The sequence below is a fragment of the Camelina sativa genome, chromosome 9 (genome assembly GCF_030686135.1).
Source record: "Camelina sativa cultivar CO46 ecotype springtype chromosome 9, ASM3068613v1".
NCBI lineage: Eukaryota > Viridiplantae > Streptophyta > Magnoliopsida > Brassicales > Brassicaceae > Camelina > Camelina sativa.
This window is the reverse complement of record NC_141888.1, coordinates 16,984,175-17,004,755: the sequence shown is the minus strand read 5'-3', so window position 1 is coordinate 17,004,755 and position 20,581 is coordinate 16,984,175. Positions and strand designations below refer to the sequence as shown.

General features: G+C 35.5%; 1 long non-coding RNA gene across 1 annotated transcript; it reads right to left on the bottom strand.

Moving 5' to 3' along the window:
* Positions 1-17,772, bottom strand: LOC147938205 (uncharacterized). The gene is made up of 4 exons (XR_015565859.1): positions 17,451-17,772; positions 17,200-17,354; positions 17,027-17,099; positions 1-315 (listed from the first exon to the last, which is right to left on the bottom strand). It is a non-coding gene; the product is annotated as an uncharacterized LOC147938205 (long non-coding RNA).
* Between the last annotated feature and the right edge of the window lie 2,809 nt (positions 17,773-20,581).

Below are 20,581 nucleotides of genomic sequence, written 5' to 3'. Positions count from 1 at the left end.
TGAAACAACCCGACCCTTTTTTTTTCTTTTTAATAATTAAATACAATATATAATTAAGTATCCCATACTACTTAATTAAACAAACCAACCCACACCCGGTAACCAACCAATAATAAACCAACATCCAATTACATGCACAGCGGAAACATATCAATAATACAAAACCAATACAATAGCATTTCTATCCATTCTATCCAGCAACCTAACATATCTCTATCCAAGGTTCCATCCTAAACAATATAACAAAGACCAACAACACACAAACGAGACCCTAGTTCATCCTCCTCCTCATCGCCATGATTCCACGTCACATACCTGCACACCACAAACAACAATTGAGATGCGTAAGTATTATCATAAATACTTAGTGAGGCCGTCCTCCCATCTACTGGGTTATACACACAAGCATATGAGACCCTCAAGTTTAAGCAAAACAAACAACACACAACAATACATCAAACCAGGAAAACAAGTCTCGACTGAGACCAGTGTCGACCGATGCCTCACGGTGTCGATCGATGCTACAAACAATGGTGTCGACCGATGCTAAACAGTGTCGACCGATGCCACTCCAAATGGTGTCGACCGATGCTTCCTAGTGTCGATCGATGCCTCCTCTGCAGACACGATCTGCGCGAAACCGAACATCAAACTCTCCTTCCCAATCATCTCGAATCCGTCTCAAACTCACCCAATTACCTCAGAAATCACTGGGAATCACAAAAGCAACGAACCCAAGCAACAAAACAACACAAACAGCAAAGAAAACACACAAACAAGAGAGATCTCATGCTTAGATCAACCATGGTCAAGCACTCACCTCAAGAACAGGAAGATTGAATTGAGAAACGTGGAAGACAACACCTCCAGAAGCTCCCCCTTCGTTTCCAGCAACAACTAACCCTCCTATAGCCTCAGATCTCTCCAAAAACTCCAAGAACAAGCCCAGAAAGTCACAAAAACGTTTTCTCTCTTTTCTCTCTTTCTTTCACTAGCGGCGACCAAATAGAACTCCCAAAACCCTCAAATTCGTCCTTAGACACTTATAACACGATTTAGGGATTTAATTGAACCAAACCGAACCAATTCGGCAATTATTCAAACCGGCCGAACCCAGAAATTAGTGGTGTCGATCGATGCCACTAGGGTGTCGATCGACACTCCTTTCAAAATCACAAAATCCGGTTCGCGGATGTTACAGTGTAGAAGATAAATAATGTGTTTACAAATATGCCTTTTTAATTTTTGTTTATCTAATTTAATAAAGTAGAGTTACACCCTCTAAGAAGCTCCCTCCACCCGACACGTGTCATCCTCTAAATTCTTTTCTTTTTTAATTAGATGCATTTGTTAACGGGCTGTAACTGGGTTTGTTAATGGGCTGTAACTGGGTTAATGCCACACAATTACGACGGAATCTTGGAGAGTCGGAGTAGTCTTCTCCTCTTCCCCGGCTCTCTCTCTTCCCCACTCCTCCATGCTTATCTTTTCATCTCCGGCAGATCCCCGTTGCCGATCTCCTCAATTCCTCTCTTTTTCGAATCAAATTTCTTCATTTCCTATTTGAAAGTGCGATATTAATATTCAGAATTACAGGGTTGTGTGGATCTTTTTTAATGGCGTCAAGTGATAAACAAAGAAGCCCAAACTTCACCTTCACCTCTCCAAGTATTGATCGGGTAAGTTATGTTTTAAAATCGATTCTGGCCATACCCATTTTGATTACGCCCATAGAATTTTGTGAAGGTTACTTCTTTTATTTGGTTATAGAGTTATTCTCGTGTTTTGATTCTTTTTTAAAGGTCGGGTCATGGTCGTGGGATCCTTTTTAGTTTGAATAATTGACCATTCATTTCAGATTTAGGGGTCTTTTAAATTGTTCTAAAACGATCATTGAGATAGAGACATAGGTCGTTTCAGCTTACTACATCGTGTCCTGTGAGAAAGATTTGTTAAGCTTAAACTGAAATGTCATCTATAGTTTTGATCATCTATGTTCCGTATGTAGTTGACAGAGAAAGACCTAGACCCATTTATCGCTTCTTCTGTGTTCGCTATGTTTCTAATGATCTTCTTCCCTTTTTCTCTCAGGTTTGTGAGAACCAAACTGCGTCTGGCTGGGAAGATTTTGGAATTACTCCTCAACAGCTTTCTCATAATGTTGACAATGGATCACTACAACAAGCACCAATATGGACCGTGTAGGTTTTCTCTCATGAAACGTGCTTATATGTGTATGATTTGTTTTTAAAAATCTGACTTCTTTAGCTTACTTAGGTATTTTTTTTTTGTGTTGGAACCACCCTCAATGATTGTCGAATTTGATGAGCTACGTACTACCAGAGGAAGATATGCTCTCATCTCATTCCATTGACCAAAAACAAACTGAGGTTTGTCAGTGACTCTTTAGTGTTGATTTGTTATTTTCTTCCTCTCTTCTTCTTCTTCAAAGAGGTTTCTTTGGAATGTTGGCTTTAGGAGTTTCAGGTTATGGCCCTGATGAAGTTATAAATTTTATTAAACTTGCAGGAGAGGTCCATTAGAATCTCAAATGTATTTAGCGTCTCTGTTAATTTACTGGGCACTGCTTATTGTTGTTTCCTCCCATTTAACTGCAGGTTGCTTGGACTCGCTGGATAGAAATATTTCTTTACTGCAGGCCAGGTTGGTAAACTATTAAATTTGAAATGTCCTTAGGTTTTCCTCCCATTAAAACTAATTCTACCCTGATTTTATGCCTCTCCTTAATGGTTAAATGGCCTAACCACCGTGACTCCCTAATTACCTTCCTAAGCTCTATCACATTACTATTTTCCTGCCATAAATGGTAATTCAACCCTGATTATATGCCTTTACTTAATGGTTAAATCGCCTAACCGCTGTGTTTTCCTAATTACGTTCCTGATTATTTGCCTTCCCTTAATTGTGCGATCCGTTACAATTTCACCATAACTTACTAATTACTACCCCGATTTAAAGCCTTACCTTTTCACATATATATTTGATTTCATCCCTCATGAAATTTAAAACCTAAACAACCCTTCCTCCGACCTAGAAAAACACAAATGTCTTCCAAAGATCCTCCTTCATATACCCCTATTTTCTCCTATCTCAAGCTCGATGAAATTACCGAGTCCATAGACACACCAACCATCCTCATTCGTCTACTCCATTTCTGGGATGCCCGTGATTTCAAACGCAACAATCTTCTTCTTAGTGTCGAGTGTCTTCTTTTGGATGAGGAGGTACAAATTTTATTCTTCTTCTAAGAAACACTTACACTTACAAAATGTCCTTGATTGTCAAATCTGATCAGATACGTACTACCAGAGAAAGGCATCAGTGGACATGATGATGACTTGCTAGAGCGCAAGACCATTTATGGTTTCTGGTATGGAGATCCACATTTGTTTTTTTGTTCGTTGTTTCTTAGGTTTTCCCTTTCTCACTTTCTCATAATGAGTGGGAGAATGATTCGTATGTTTTCTCTCCTTCAGCTGGGAATGAATTTTGAGACAACCAGGTCGCAGGTCTTCTATCCTTTATGCTTTTCCGTTTAACTCAGAGAAGAAACGAGGTGGTGTTACTGTTAAAAAAATGGTAAATATCTGCTTCTTCCCCAGTCCATCGTGTGTGTTAGTTCAACTTCATGTTCGATTTGGTTGTTTTCATTATAATTAGAGAATAATTTGATAAAACGTACACTGACTCACTCAGTGTCTCTTCTCTTTTTGTCTTCTAACTAATGAATTAGGGTTTCCACGGGCGCTTCTTATTAGAACGAGCAAATTAAGGTATACTAATCCTAGGGTTTATTTTTTTAAAGTTAAGGTAAGGCATCTTCTCTTGTCTTTTCTTTGTCTTCTAACTCAGGAGGATTTTGGTGCCCGGTGAGGATCGGAGGACGTTGGTTGTTTTGTTTCCGTAGTTGGTGTCTCTTCTTCTGGTTTGACCGACGGCCAAGTACAGGTTTTAAAAATTCTAGGGTTCTTTTTTTCTGGGTTTCTCTTTAAAGTCGTTGTTTGATTCAGACTTGTAAAATTAACTAATATGGTTATAATCTAATTTTGTATATGTTGTGCAGGTCGGTTGAAGAATGAAGACTGACTAAGGTAAGTTAACTCTGTTCTCTTCTCTTTGTTCTTTTTTACTTGGATTTTTGAGATTTACCAAGTTATACTACTAACCCTGCTTCTAATGTTGTTTTCTCTTTCTCGCTCAGCTGATTTGATGGTTGTTGCAGTAGCACTTGGGATAAAAACAAAAACAGAGGTTTGTCACAGGTAATTTTTCACTTAATATATGAGATTTTCCTTTTCGATAATAATGACTCTTAGTGTTGTTCTGATGCTTTCTTCTCCTCTGCAGCTGTCCGTGACTACAGACTGTCTCTCCAACCTCAAAAATTGAATGGAGGAAGCATTGCATTTCCAGTGGTTCTTATCACATGTAATTTTAAGTTTTTTCACTTTATATGTGAATTTTATATAATGACTCTTTAGTGTGGATCTGATACTTTCTTCTCCTCTGCAGCTGTTGTCAGTGACTACAAACAGTCTAACTTGAATGATGAAAAGAGAAACATACATATGGAGTTATAGAATTGTGAGACAATGGGATCTGCCACCACTATTTTTCTTTGCTGCTTAGGTTTTCCCTGTTCACTTTCTCATATGGCCTATTGGATTTTCTTTCTCGACAACTTTGTGGGTATGACATTGTTTCTTTCTCTATTATATTCAGATTGATGAATTGGCATTCTTCGCTCCTTGAATGTTGGCTTTAGGAGCTTCAGATTATGGCCCTGTTGAAGGTTAAAAGTTTATTTAACTTGCAGGAGAGATACATTAGAATCTTAAATGTATGTAGTGTCTCAGAAAATTTTATGTTGTGAACACTCAATTCTTACCAAAACAATCGCTAAAATATTTGCTTCCCAACATAAAATATCCCAAACTCCTCTACTAATTACTATACGAACATAAGTTAGCAGTTTCGAAATTTGAATCCCAAATCAAAATAAATAAATACCCAAAACTATGATTCCCTCCTATGTCCGTTAAATTAAATATTTACTTCAACCCCTAATTTTTAGCTACCAAACGTCTTTACGTCAGCACTTATATTGCATTTTCAGTTCTTACATCATACTTACTTCCTAATTTCCTTCTCCTAAATCTCTTATTATTTCAATTTTCTTAGAAATTTAACATTTGCAGATACTATGATTCCCAAGAAAGTCTATGTGTACCATGCATTTTTATTAAATTTAATAAATAAATGTTTTCTGATATTACATATTTAAAAGTTTATGTGTTAAGTATTTTATCTTGGAACATATAAAATCAACAACTCTTAATAAGAAATTTAAAATAAATAACTATATTTAAATATATATATAACTAATATATTAATATAACCCACGCAACGCGTGGGATTTTTCCTAGTATGTATATATATTAGGTTTACAAGTTAAAAAAAGGTAGGACGTGACATTTGCAGGTAGAGCCAGGGCCGGTCCAGAGGGGAAGTTACCCAAGCAAAGGCTTCAGGTCCCAAATTTTTGTTTCTTTTTTCTTTAGTAGTTAAGGCCTTTTTTTAATTTTATGTAAGTAAGTCTATAGAAAAATGTTCAATTATATAGAAAATAAATAGATTTTTGCTCTAAAATCAGATTTTAGTATGAATTTGGGTCAAATTTTTTAATTTTTAGGATAAATTTATTAAAAAGAGGTCCATAATTTTTTTCTTTAATATAAAGGATACAAAAAATTGTTCTAAAAACCTTTAAACCGGGTTGTGCGTAGGGCAGCCAATAATACCAGACTGGCACTGGGTAGAGCATTTGACATATGAAAGTTTTAAACTTTTTTAAAGTAATGGAATCTGAGTAAGATAGTTCGGAAACTGATGTGTCAGATTGGGACCATCTTTTAAATACATATAAGTTAACCATCGTTTTTGTTAGTAGACGACATCATGTGTCATATGCATGTGGAAAGGATTTGTCCCATTTCTTCACCTAATTATAATTTTCTTCACCTAATTATAATTTAAGGACCATTATTATAGAGTTTAATCGTTCTGTAACTCTCTTCTTTTAATATCGTAGTAATACTTCATTGCATACATCATTGCAGTTTTACCATTGAGTACGACTCTCCTTCCTTTATTTCTCGTTTACTATATATATATATATATATATATATAGGAAAAATCATATTTTAAATTTTCAAATTATCACTGAGTAGCACTTTAAACTTCGAGATTTTTTCACTAACACTACAAACCTTTAAAATAATTTCACTAACATTTTAAACATTAAAACTAACTTTCTTGTTTGCACTGCCATAAAAGATGACAAAACAGTTATATTCGTCAACGTGAAATAGTTAAATTATGTTGGTTTGATATAAATACTAGTTTAATTAATTTAATTTAATTTTACTATTTATTAAGATTAATTAAAAAAAATACATTTTTTGTCCATTCACCGTCCGATCATAAACTCTCGTCCAACCCTAGTCTTATCATGGTTACTTATTACTTACGCCTTTGATAAAACCTCTAAAACAAGAGATTAAAACACAAGAGAACAATAATCAAAGGAAAAAATGAAAATTCAGAGAAGCAAGGTTAAAACATTTGACAAATGTAAAATTGAAGACGACAACATATTTTTAGAAGCTTCATTGGTTTCCAATGAGAAGTCAATCAGTTTGAATCAGAATCCAGTGGAAATTTCTTTACCAAAAGGATTAATAATGTGATGAATAACGCCGTAAAAGTTTCGTCTACAATGAAGATGATTTATTTATAAAAACTAAAACTAATTTAAATTTAAATTAAACCAACATATTTAACTATTTCGCGTTGATGGATAATATTATTTTGTCACTTTTTATGACGGTACAAACATGAAAGTTAGTTTTAAGGTTGCAAGTGTTAGTAAAATCATTTTAAAGGTTTAAAGTGTTAGTAAAATCATTTTAAAGGTTTATAGTGTTAGTGAAATTCTCTCGAAGTTTAAAGTGCTACTCAGTGACACTTTGAAGGTTTAAAATGTGATTTCTCGTATATATATTTCAGTTTTTTTTAACGCAAATTCTATTAGATAAAAGAGCAAGGTTCAAATATAGAAACGAGCATGACAACAAAAATGTAAGAGAGCATAACTCATTACTAGAACAGAGGAAAACAGAGCAAAACAGAGCAAGCTTGACTAGACTTTGCCCCTCCATCTCATCGGTCTGCTGCAATCCGATCGTGTAACCATCCCGGCCCACCCAAGGCTAGGTAAGATGCAAGCCGACCTTCCTTCGTAACACTCGATGCAATCGCCTTAGCCAAAGAGTTGGCTTTCGGTGAAGAGAGTATAATTACCACTTCCCCCATCACCTGTATTGCAGTAGTGATCTTATCCAGCTCAGAACGATACTTTGGCCAATTTTCTGGTGACTCTAAAGCCGTTACCACCGCCTGGCAATCCGTCCAGATTTCACAGGTAGTAAAACGAAGAGCAGTAAGACTTTGGAGACACCATAAGAGACAGCTAAGCTCAGCAGAAATTCTATTACTCCTCGGAAGGAATTATTTTTTTCAGTTTAGGAATTATTTTTTTCCTTTTGATACTGATTTTCGATTACAATAAACAAAAAAGATGGATACATGACTCTTATACGAACGGTCTAACAAGATAAAAGAAGCAGTCAAAATTTGAGATACCAAGATAATTTTTATTTTTATATATTTAAATAGTCTTTTTATGGTTATCATTTTTTTCGATTGTTTTTTTTTTTTTTATAACGCAGTGTCCAGACCACACAGTAATCTGACTAGCCCACTGGGCCTAAGCCCGCGACCAAGGATTTTTAAGTCTCCACTTAAGGGCCCCCTGGAACTGGTGGTCTGCAGCGCTAGAGCAAGTCCGCATGTTAATTCCCTGGTGGCCAGAATCGAACCCGGATGGCGGGCGTCTCAGCTGAGGTTTCTTTACCACCAGACCATGATGCCTGGTTATTTATTTATTTATTTTATTTTTTTTTTTTCGATTGTTGATTCCAAGATTTGATTAAATATGAGTTTCATAATTATTTTATTGTTTTCAGTTGAACTATCAAAATCTTGATGGCTTCAAAAAGCATGTCATAATCGATTATTTTGGTTCTATTGATCGTCGTTGCTTCCTTGCGCTCCATAAGTTAGCTAGGTTGAACATTTTACATTGCGAACTTTCTTTAACTCATTAGGATGCTCCAATATTCTTTCTTACTCATAATTGGATCAGCAATCTAATTAATAAACGATCGTCTAAAAAAGATGCATGTTGCATGCACTACAACAAATATCTACATTGATAGCAGTAGAGAAATGCTATAATATGTTATTTATAGTTTTTTCACAAACGCTATGTTAGGTCACTGTCATCGTAGGTACCACACAAATGATAGCGCTGGATACGTAGACTCTACCATAGCAGTAGCGAAATGCTTTGTTATCACGTTTTTCTAATTTTTTAAAATAGTGTTATAAGTCATTTTACACGCTATGTTAGGAGTTTCTACCGTAACTATATTATAGCACTAGATTGTAACACAAAAATAATGTTATTTTATATGTCATAGTATTTTTTCACAATTTATATAATCAGATTTATATTTTTATATTTCATAAAATAATCAACATACATAACCTTAATATTACATTAACCAAAATAAGTCTTACATAAGTGCCACCAAGTCTCAAACAAAACAAAACTAACATTACAAAGAACAAGAGACAAACTTTACATGAACAAAATAAAACTAACATTACAAAGACGAACTGCTTCCAACCTTCAAGAGGGTATGTCAAGGTCTTACCAAGCAATCCAGCGACAGACCCGCATACAAGTTTCAGGGAAATGTCTTTCTCATGTTTTGCAGGGACATGGCGTTTCATCTCTTTCGACGTAGAACTTCAATCCAGATTCTTTGTCTGTCCTCGAGAAACAATCTACAATACCTCTATACACAATTTGTTCGAGGGGAACAATGGTTTTTAAACCAAACCAGTTAAACAAGTTTGATGCTTACCTTTACTATTATCCATCTCTCAATGCAAAAACCTGTAACGTAGTTAAACGTTTAGACAAAACAAGAACAATCACACTAATGTAATAACTAAACACATTTTCTGATTCCAAGAGCTATCGAACACGACTTATTATACACTTTCTGATTCCAAGAGCTATCAAACACAATTTTTGTAATTCCTTACATAAGGATTCAGAAAATATTGGATCCCCACCTACACAAGAAAATTGTTGATATACCTTCCCTATTCATTGCGGGCTGGTTATTCGTCAGCACCGATTCGACATTTTCTGATTCCTAGAGGCTATAAAAACAGGAAAGATTTGACATTATCTGATTCCTTAGGCTATCAACTACAGTCTAAGCAGTTCCCATCTCAATATGGAGTCAATCTTCCTAGGAGAAGTGACAAAGAATCTATAGCCTAAGGAAAGCATAACATAGAGAAAGAAACTTGATCTTCCTATCTTTTAACTGCCTTGATTCTCACTATAGATACCACAGAATATGCAGAAACAGGGGAATTGAGTACAACCTCTGAATCCCATCAAGAGAACGTAACAAGAATAATAATACTCAAACAACAGCAGAAACACATTTTGCCAACTCACAAAATGAAATTAGATTAACGGTTTTCATCTCACAGAATCCCTAAAGAACAAATTTTACATGACTTGACTTGAGCCATATTCTTTTATCCCAAACCTCTCTGTTCACTCTCTCTAGTTAGCATCGTTAGGCAATGTAAATGAAAAACTACACGACCTTTTTAAAAAAAAAATCAAAAGACTGAAAAGATTGAATACAAAAGAAGGAAATATGTCAAATCCAGAATTTACCCAAATATGACAACAAAACACACACATCATCATTCATCAACAGAATTATATTGTATCTTCCCCAAGGGCCACTGCCAATTAGCAATCCGACACCAAAGTTACCTTCTTCTTTATCTGCATCTTCCATTTCAATCTCCTTATCCTCCTTTTGAAAGACACAAGCAATATGCGTATAACTCTATAAAAAAAAGGTTGAGAAATTATGTATATCATATATATACAAGTACACACAAAATTTAGGAGAGACGAGAATGCACACCAAAGCTAAGAGTCAATAAAATCCTACAAACTTTTGGAGTGAAGAAGCAGACATATTCAAAATCGAGAACTAAAGAATTTCTGACCTTGGTGAAGATCGATCTCAGAACCATTTTATAGACTATAGTCAAATGCTTTGAGCTTACTTGCAAGCCATTAGATGTCTGCAAAAAAAAACTCAAATCAACTAGGAAAAGACCTTAGATCTGTTTTATCTCAAAGAAGAACAAAAAAGTCTTCGGAGTACCATCTCAAGCTCAAGTTTCAAGCTCCTCCTTTTGAGCTTTAAGCTCATCCTTTTGAGCTACAAGATCCTCCTTCTCATGACACCTTCTTCTTCACATGAGTCTCTACTGCAAAATACAAACCATAATAAAAAAATCATTCACTCTCCAATGGAGGAGAGAAATTACAAAATTGCAGCAAATGAGTAGACATAGTCGAGTATTAAACCAATCTACGAGACCAGATTTATGTATATCCTCTAAATCTATGAAGAAAGCAGCGTAAAGAAAATCTAAATCCGCTATCTATAGAGTCCCAATTCGAGATCTGAAAACGTTTAAACTATAGTAACAATGAACCACGAGAGCTGGGATGTCGAGAGAACATTGAAGAAGAAAAAGAAGAAGAAGAAGAAGAAGCAGAAATGGCTGTTGGATTGGCCGCGAAATAGAACCCAACGGGACTAGCGGAGCCGGCTATTGATCGACGAGGAGGAGAAGCAGCGACGACATTGGTGGCCAGGGTTTTGAGATGAGATGAGACGCTTCTTATCCACATGGTGACGAAGATGGATCAAGAGGAAAGATTGATTTGTGTTCTGATGAGGCCGACGGCCTAGGTTTTGATCTGGGGGAATTTTTTTTTGTTCTTTCTCTAAGTGTAAGCTTTTTTAGTTTTTTTTTTGTTGTATTTGGAATGTAGGACTTTAATTTTTTAGATCTAGGATACATGGCGGTTAAGTGAATTTTTTCAGTAAGTATCGGTGGAATAAACAATTTTTGCTTTCCGCTTAGTGATTTTTTATCTTAGCTTTTATTTAGTGTTATGGTATAGTGATTAAAATAAAATATAGATCTTTCATAGAGTTTAGAAAAATGAGTTATCTTCGTGTGCTATCGATGTTGATATTTCTTGTAGTGATGGTTGATTGAATGTTTTTGTTTATCTTGAGTCCCACTTGATCGATTGACGTACGGTCATCGGTCTTTTTGGTATATTCCTAATAAACTCAAATCCTATCAATTGATAAAAAAAGATGTAGCCAACGATATGTTATAATCCATTGCAGGTAATATCTATGAGGAAATTTTTTTATGACAAACTAAAAGACCTTCTGCTGGTACAAAATGTAAAGTATTTCTATATAGTCTGAATTAATTTATTCTTAACACAATTCACTATTTATTTTCTTCTGTGAAATGTCATTTTTGTTTAACAAATTATTATTAAAAAAAAAAAAACTATATTGGAAGGCTAGAACTTCACTATTTAATCATATAAACCACCATATATCATATAAATATAAGAAATTATGCATAAGAAAATGAAAATGAGTAAGAAAACCAGATACATTGATTTCGAAAGACAAATGAGAAAGTGTCAGCTAAAGCTTTGGGGATTACAAGGCCCCATGTGAGATATGATCTTCATTTTTATGCTTTGGTTGATTGACTAACACTTTGAGTCGACACCCCCAATATCCCTTTTGAGTATTGCAACGACTCATTTCTAATATGAGTCTCCCAATTTCTAGTTTTATAGTATTTAAATTTGTAACTATGAGAAGTAAATTCATATTTCAAAGAACACTTTGGCTGCAAATGGTTGCTTAAAATTGAAAGAGTTGAAAATATTAAGTTGAACAAAATTGAGTTGAATATTATTTAATCCATTTATCTTTAAAATAATAGTTAAACAAGTTGAATATTTTTGTTGTAGGAATGGTTTATTTTTTCAACTTTTTAGGTTGAATGAGTTGAATAGTTCTTTTCAACTTCTACAACCTCTTGCATTCAAATGGAAGTTGGCTGAATATTTTTTTTCAACTCCTTCAATCATTTCAAATGGTGAAAGTTGGTTATCTCATAACCATCCCAAAATACAATGTTTACAAGTAGTTCATCATATTAGAAATTTTGAAAAAAAAAAATCTGGTTAAATGCGGCACTTCTTTTTAGCTACTAGTCCAAGACATGCACTATGGAGCATCTCATGTTATCCTAACCACTCCCATCATCAATAGTAACATTTTTAAAATATATTTTATATATTAATAAAATATTATACAAAATATTATCATATACAAAACAAAAATTTAGACTCATTAAAAAACATATAGAATCTTTATTATTTCTTATATACATGTATATCCAAACAATATTTACAACTAACTAGGTTTTGAACCCACGCTACGTGTGGGTTTATTTGATATATTTTGATGAAAATTATATATGATTGATGACCTTTGATGAAATATTATCTTATAAAAATTTAAATTAGTATTAAAGAAAAATATAAATTTCAGATACACAATTTTTAAAAATATAAAAATCAGTTGTGTTATAAAATCAAATATGATCAAAAAAATCATGAATTTAGCTCGACGTCCAGGTGAAGCGGATCAAACTGGTGACCTCACATATCGTAAACTATTTCTTTGACCACCAAAAAAACGAAACAATTTTATAATCATGAATTTATCTCGTTTTTCATATTTAATTCGCTACCACCTATGTTTTCATGTTTTTTATTCAATATTTCCTTATTCTTCATATTTTTTTTTTGTTATTTTATTGTTAAATTTTATGGTAATTATCATTGTTATTTTTACTGTCCGGTTCTTCGTTATACTCTTATTCTTCTGCCTCGTAAACTTCTTCACATTCTTCTACTGAAAAAACATTTTTTTAGACTACCACACAACTTGTTAACCCATCAAACTCCAAGACCAAAATTAATTCTTTTCTCACAAAATTTGTGCAATTCATGAAGATCAGTATAGTCATGAAGATCACATGCACCCAATTATTGATAATTTCATCCATATAGTTATTCGGTTTTAGATCCACACATATTGAAACTTCTCAAACCAAAATCCTTCCTTGCAGAAAAAGTAATATGAACACATGTATAGTTAAACCAATATTTGTGCTTTTCGTCGATCCTTCTTCTTTAAACTCAAATAACATCGAATCAAGGTCTTGCGACGTAAATCCTTCTTTCTTAGACTTAAAAATAAAAAATTTACTGCAAAAATATCAAATCATCAATAAAGTCATACACAAAAAAAATATATTTTTTACAGCTCATAAGAGATATAAAGCACAAACGGAGATCAGTACGATATTTTCAAGATATTAAAAATTTTGATATATAATTTAGTAATTCTTAAACTTTTAACTTTTTAATAGAGATTAAATATTTTAAATATTTTAAAATTTAGATGTAGTTTAAATATTTGTAACATTTTTTTTAGAGTTTAAATAGTTAAAATATGTTAAACTTTTTATGGAGGTATTTATAATTTTTTATAAACATTCTACAAAGTTTTAATATTTATAATATTTAAACCTTTAAAAATTTTAATTTGCTACAATAAATCAAATAAAACATTTAAATTTGGAAACCTGATAAATCAAGCTTCCTACTAATTTATAGTTAAAAACATATCCCCTATATATTAATAGAGAAGCACATTTGAGAAAAAGCTGATGTGTCGCCGCCAGAGAGCTCAAGACATTTTTTAGCAAAATACCCTTAAATCTTCTAATTAATTACAGTTCTATGCCATTGTATTTATTTTTAAAACAATTAACAGAATAAGAATTATATATGTTATCATTTCTCACACAAATTTAATAGTAAGGCAAAATTTCACTAAAATTTACTTACAAATATACACGTCAAAATTATATTAATTTTTTAATATTAATATAAATATTGATTTCTTAAAATCAATATAAGTAAAATATTCTAAAAGGGCTATAAAACATATCAATTAATATAAAGTTAATGAAAATAAAGAATATATAACTTATTAACAAAATCATATAAAAACAAAATGATATTTTTATGTTATTATTATTATCATAATAATTTAAATAACAAGCTTTCAATAGTTATTATAATTGATTATAAAAAGAACCCTGAATTATCTCCAACTCATTAAAAGAAACTTAATTCCCAATAAAAATAGATTTATATATAGATATTCATAAATAAATATAAAAATGACAACAAATTAGGGCATATCATGATGTGTGATTATTTATATATATCTAAGTATGTAAACTAATTAATCTCAACATTTAGTATGATTATTTATTAAAAATGGAAATATTGATAACCGAATAAGAATATATGTTCTAATTGTATATTCATCTATGTGCTATTAAAAGGAATGAGACAATAACTTTTATCATTATAAATAAACTTAGTAACCAAAAAAAATCATAATATATTTAAAATAAGTGATTAGTAGATTATGCAAAATTGTTATAGTTACTCGATAAATCATAAATATAAATTTGATTTTTAAAACACACAAAAATATATATTGCCATAAATTTTAACATTTTATAAATATTTTCTTTACCATGTTCACATATTTCACAGGTAAAATGTATTCTTACATGAATACGTTAATTTTGGAATTTCATTAATTTTTCATAATGTTTTTTTGATAATAATCCGTCATTTATAGAAAATATTAACCAACCGACTAACTCAAATGATTTAAATAGCCTAATCAAAAATATTAAATCAATAAATTAGATTATCTTCAGAAAATTTAGTTTAGAATATGATTGTTACTAACATATAATAAAATTAAATAATTAAACTACAAAGTAATTTAGTATATGTTGTTATGGTTACATAAGAAACATGCAAAATTGTTGTGATTACAAGATAAAACATAAGAAGATATGAATTTGATTTTTAAACCACACAAAATATATTACAATAAATAGTAATATTTTATCAATACTTTCTCTACCATAAAACCTCTTACACATTCAAAGATTTCATGGATAAAATGTATTTTCTATACGAAAAATGCAGCTTTAAAGAAATAAATAAAAAACTTTAGTTTATTATGTTTGATACAAACAGAAATTGGTTCTAGGATAATAATTTTACTTATATTAATTTTCTTTAAATCGATTTATCTAGTTAGTTACCTAGTTAGTTACCTAGTTAGTGCGGGTTGTTACCTAGTTAGTTTTATTTATAATGGTTCTCAGCCTTTGTCTAAAATTTTCTAGCCGATGTGGGACGTTGTACATATTTCTTTTATTTCTATTGATTTTACCTTTTTCTAAATTTTTTTTGATAATATAGATTACAACTATATTTCCATAAATATTAATTAGTGAAATATCTAATTCTTATTGGTTTTTTTTTAATATTCTATGTACACCTTTAGGAGTTTATAGCTTCAACTTTTTATTAGTATAGATATAATATTTTCAAATTTCTATGGAGGAAAAGTAATTGTAATATTTTAAAATATTCTATGAAGTTTAAATATTTTTAATATTTGAAACTTTTAAAAGTTTAAATATTTATAATATTCTTAACTTTTAAAAATTAAAAATTATAATTCTCTTAAAACCTTTTAAAAGCTAAGAAATTTTTAAAATTTATAAATTATAATATTTTGAAACCTTTTTAAAGCTAAGACTTTTAGTATTTTCAATATTTATAATATTTTAAACTTTTAAAAGGTTTTGAAATATAATATTTGAACCTTTTAAAAAGTTTCAGCATTTATAATATTTTAAACTATTAAATTTTAAAAATTATAATATTTAATCTTTTAAAAAGCTAAGAACTTTTAAAAGTTTCAATATTTATAATATTTAAACTTTTTAAATTTTTAAATATTATAATATTTTTTTGAAACTTTTGAAAGTTTTAATTTGATCAAATAAAAAACTGGATCAAACCGAATAAAACTTTTAAACTTGGACACCTTATAGTTCAAGCTTTCATGCTCATTCGTTGTTGGAAACATAATAATCTTATTTATATTTGAAACAACCCGACCCTTTTTTTTTTTAATAATAACATTAAATACAATACATAATTAAGCAGCCCATACTACTTAACTAAACCAACCTAAATCACAACTCCTCTTTAAACCAATAACAACCAATACACACAGCGGAAACATACCAACCCTACAGAACCATTACAACATCAATACAATACCAATCCTAAGCATTCTATCCAACAACCTAGCATATATCTATCCAAGGTTCCCAACATAAACAATATAGCAAAGACCAACAACACACAAACGAGACCCTAGATCATCCTCCTCCTCATCGCCATGATTCCACGTCACATACCTTTACCTGCACACCACAAACAACAATTGAGATGCGTAAGTATTATCACAAATACTTAGTGAGGCAATCCTCCCATCTACTGGGCTATACACACAAGCCACTGAGAAACCAATGCTTAACAAATAACAACCAAACACAAACAAACCAGGAAATCACATAACAAGCAACTTGGTGTCGACCGACACCAGAGAGGTGTCGATCGACACTGGCCAAACATGGTGTCGACCGACACCTAACTGGTGTCGATCGACACTCCCTTCGCAGACGCGAACTGCACAAATCCGAACGACGAACCTCCGTTTCCTATCATCTCCAATCCGTTCCAAACTCACCCAAAACCTTCAGGAACCTATAGGAACAATAACACAACCACCACAAGAAAGAACAACACCACTAACACAACCAATCAAGCAAGAACAACACCACAAAGCACCACCAATCAAGCAAGAACAACAAAGGATTCTCAGGCTTAGATAAGCCATGGTCATGCACTCACCTTATTAACTGATTATAACAACCAATACAACCAGTTGAGACCCTCCTAACGTCTGAAACAGCCCAGAAACGCCCTACAACAAGCCACACAACCAAAAACGACTTATAACAAAACAGGACAGAAACATCAGAAAAAAACAGTCTCAAAGACGAAACCCTAAAATAAAAACCAACCGTTAACTATCAAATCGCTCCGGTGAAAATCTACCCCTAGACGTCACGAAGCTTCCCACAAAATTTCAGCACGATCAGACACCACACGAGACCACGATCTCAGTTACAATCTCCGATGGTCCCAACTCGCGTCTGAGAAAACGTGTCTCACGAAACTGCCAATAACTCATCGAGTTTAAATCCAAAACTACTTCTGTAAAAAGGCGAATGACGATGAAACACTTGGGAATAAACCTACCAAATTTCATTACCTTTGAGAACGATTTGATATGCCGAAACTGTTTCCTCCCAAACCCTAACGATTCTGATCTTTCTCCTTTAATCTCCTTCACACCACAATAGGCTCTCTCCTCTCTCTCTATCTCTGAAAACGGCGACAAGACACCCTAAAACCCTTAAATTTGTCGCTTCTCTACTTATAACACGATTTAGGGATTTTTCCTTGAACCAAACCGAACCAAACAGCAATTAAAACGAACCGGACCAAACCAGAAAACATGGTGTCGATCGATACACCAAGGGTGTCGATCGACACCCACACCAAAACCTTAAAAATTGGTTCGCGGATGTTACAATTCTCCCCCACCAACAAGGATTCGTCCTCGAATCCCGCACAACCGTCCAACTGTCAAGGACCTCCGTGCCACCGTCAACATGGCCCGTACGTCCTCGACCGGACTAAATACCGTCAGCCAAGGTTTCCCGTGCACTGTCGCAACAGCCCGCACACCTCCGACTGAACCATGAGGTCTCCCTCTAGCCAATATACTCACATCAAAAGACACTATTTGCTCACAACTCAATGCTTCCCCCGTCCGTGGTCGCAACCAACAAATCATGCCGGCTCGCTATCAGGCCAACCGCCTTAAGCTACGGCATCCAGGAAGTCACTCACACACACACTCCCCCCGCTCTCAGGTCGCAACCTTCGAGTCATACCGGCTCACTGCCAGGCCACAGCCTACAGCTACGGTATCCAGGGCGTCTCAAAATCCCGCAAAACCGTCCAATGGTCAAGGACCTCCGTGCCACCGTCAACACGGCCCGCACGTCCCCGACCGGACTAAATACCGTCAGCCAAGGTTTCCCGTGCACTGTCGCAACAGCCCGCACACCTCCGACTGAACCACGAGGTCTCCCTCTAGTCAATATACTCACATCAAAAGACACTATTTGCTCACAACTCAGTGCTTCCCCCGTCCGTGGTCGCAACCAACGAATCATGCCGGCTCGCTATCAGGCCAACCGCCTTAAGCTACGGCATCCAGGAAGTCACTCACACACACACTCCCCCCGCTCTCAGGTCGCAACCTTCGAGTCATACCGGCTCACTGCCAGGCCACAGCCTACAGCTACGGTATCCAGGGAGTCTCACACGCCCACTCCCCCCGCTCTCGGGTCGCAACCCTCGAGACATACCGGCTCACTGCCGAGCCACGGCTCACAGCTACGGTATCCAGGGAGTCTCAAAATCCCGCTCTAAGGTCGTCACCTTAAAGCGCGCTCACGGATCGTCATCCGAAGCAAACATACCACTCCCACTCTCTGGCCACAAAGTCCATTGAGCTATCGGTATCACATGAGTTGGGCTCACACTATCCTGAGCAAATAAGTCCGATGTCAACGAGTATCTCCCGACTAGATCTACCTCAACACTTTCCATTTCTGGAAACTTCTATTTTTAGAAACTTTCCTCTTTTAGCATTGCGCCCTCACGAAAACTCATATCCCGAACACCACCATGACCACCACCCGGTCACCCTGGAACACCCTACCCCCAAGGTATTTCCATACACTTTTCAAAAAAAATAGAAAAGCTCTAACTCCTATAAAACTTTCCATTTATAGCAACCTTCTATTTATGGAAACTTTCCATTTATAGCAACCTTCTATTTATGGAAACCGTACATTTATAGAATTTCCGTGCTATTCCTTTCCAGTGGTTTTTCCACAATTCCCAAATCCAAAAATAACTCCAACCTTTATTAAAACCTCAATGCAATAATCGTTTACAAAACCAAACGAAAATACAAAATGAAAGAATGAAAAACAAAAGCTAAAACTAAGCGCTGGAATGGGCACCCGGTCCTCCCTTCGGCTGTGCCACAACCTCCATCATCTGCCTCCTCTTAGGACAGAAAGGCCTGATATGCCCCTCCTCCCCACAATGATAACACAAACGACGGTACTCCTGCAAGTCACCTTTCTTGGGACAGTTTGCCAACGTGTGATCCGTGCTCCCGCACCCATAGCATCTCTGGCTACCCTGGTTTGCCATTGTCGTCTCTTCCCGCCTCCTCTTACGCCTTTGCTCTGCCGGCCTATCCTTGTTTGGTATGCCCTGCTCCAATGTCTTCTCTGTCTGAGCCGCTGGACTGACAACCACCAACTGTGACCTCAAGTCATCCTCTATCCCAGCTGCAACCTTAACCAGCTCCGCTCTCGTAGCATAGCTCCTCACTCTGCACCGAGTCCTCAGATCATCTCGCAAAGCCAGCAAGAACCTCCGCACCTGAGCCGAATCTGGCTCCCAAGCCCGGCCTGCATACCCCACAAGCCGACTGAACTCTGCATCCAGCTCCCGCACTGTACGGTCCCCCTGAGTCAACCCCAAGAACCGTGCCTCCATACGATCAAGAGCCTCCTGAGGAAAATACTTGGAGTTAAACTCCCTCACAAAATCTCCCCAAGACATACCCCGCTGCACCCTCCATGCTGTCACCGACCTCCACCACACACGAGCATCTCCTGACAAGTAAAACACTGCCAGATCCACCCTGTACCGGTCGGGACACCTAAGCGAAAGGAAAATGTCCTCCATCCGCTCTCTCCACTCATCCGCGACACTCGGATCGGTACCTCCTGAGAAATACCCTGCTCCCACATGCCGCAGCTGCTCCATCATCCGCACATACTGAGCATCCACTGCCTCGGCCCCCGGCTGCACACCTGCCTGCAAACCCGCTGCAGGCTGCACCTCTGGAACCTGCCCACCAACCCCTGGTGGCACTACTGGAACCTGCCCACCAACCACTGGCGGCACCACTGGACCCTGCCCACCAACCACTGGCGGCACCACTGGATCCTGACCACCACCCACTGGCGGCACTACTGCTAGAAGTCGCTGCAAAACTTGAGCTAGCAAGTCCATCAAGACATCCTCCCTGCCTGGAGCACCTCCTGCTGCAACCCCCACACCCGGGGCAACACCGTGACCGACACCGGGCCCATCCGCCCTGCCATCACCAAAACCAGCCTGGTCTCCAGACACACTAGGATGAACCTGTGACTCCGCCACCTCCTCACTGGCCATGCTCTGGGCTACACTCACACTGGCCTCAGGAACCTGACCTCGTCCCCGACCACGACCACGACCACGCCC